This window comes from Mesitornis unicolor, unplaced genomic scaffold (genome assembly GCF_000695765.1).
Source record: "Mesitornis unicolor isolate BGI_N332 unplaced genomic scaffold, ASM69576v1 scaffold44613, whole genome shotgun sequence".
Lineage (NCBI taxonomy): Eukaryota > Metazoa > Chordata > Aves > Mesitornithiformes > Mesitornithidae > Mesitornis > Mesitornis unicolor.
The window spans coordinates 1,532-2,885 of NW_010176190.1; positions in this window are offsets into that span (position 1 = coordinate 1,532).

A 1,354-nucleotide genomic window follows, 5' to 3' on the forward strand; every position below is an offset into this window, starting at 1 on the left:
ATATATGTATATGTAAGGCAATAATGTCACTTCCCAAAACCCCTTAGTGCCCTGCCAAAGGCTCCGTTTCTGAGCATTTCGCCTGTGGCCAGGAAGGTCCCGGCAGCACCAGCGCTGTCCTGGGCATCGCACACCACGCAGGCTTGGGCAGGCCGGCAAAAGGAAAGCTATGCAGAACATGCCCCAGCACAGAGGCATCCCAGATTACCTTCTTTGGAGCGATTTTGGACAGTTACAAAAATGCAGACCACGCTCCCTGCAAGAGTTGCTGCTCCGGTACCTGCTGCAAGGGGCAGCCTTGCCCTCCTGCTTGGGGGCTCCTTGTGGGGCTGGGGGCTTCTGGCAGCCCCCAGAGCAGCTCCTGGCTCGGCCCTGCGGTACCTGTCCCCTCCTCCAGCAATGCAGCCGGGACCCCCTCACTTCACAGCCTGGAGCCGGAGATGCACCCAAAACCTGCTCGTACCCCCAAAGAGCCCCTGTTTGCAGAGGGCTCCGAGCCCAGAGGAGCAGAGCGCAATCAGGGATGTGGCTGAGCTGCTCTGCAGAGACGGCAGGGATAGGAAATAATCCTGCCATTAACGTGTGAAATGGAGCATTTGCATTGCACAAAGCAATTATACAATATTAGAGGGAGAGCAGCGATAGCGATCGCCTCTTGTCTGGAGTTCCGCTCCAGTCCAACCCGTGAATAATTCCTCCTAGGCATTACTGGGAAAGCAGCACTAAAAGACCGATATAAACAAAAATTACTGGGAAAAAAGCAGATGAGGCATGCCTCATTTCTCAGTCAGAGCTGAGCACAACTAAATTTATACAAAGTGGGCAGAGCAGCTTAGAGGGGCAGCGCCGTTTGTTACCGCTCAGCGCGAGATGAGCTCACACGGAAACGCGTGCTTCATCCTGGCAGCTCTCTGATGTCTTACTCCTGAAGCATCAGCTTCACTCTCGGTTTCCATGGCAGATACTTTTCTCAGCCTGCATCTTCCACAAATATTGCTAATTTATTCTCTGCGAATACCTGCGGAAGGATCCCGTGTGCAATGAAATCGGTGCAAACCCGGCACACGTTAACGGGCCTCAGCCCCTGTATTCGACCAGGGGAAACTAAAGAAGGGTTTGTTCTCTACATCCACGAGATCTGGCACTATTTTTTGTCCTAAGCACTCTGAAACTGTGTTATCTGCCCAGTGAGGCCCAGTACACCCAGCATTTCAGGTTTTATGGGCAGGTTCCCGCCCTGCAGCGCTCCCCATTGGGGCCAGCGATGAGCAGGCGCCTCTGCCTGCACTTCCCTTCGTATCCCGTGTTAACAGGGGTCTGTAAAACATGAGGCTCCTCCACGGGCCCAGGAGCC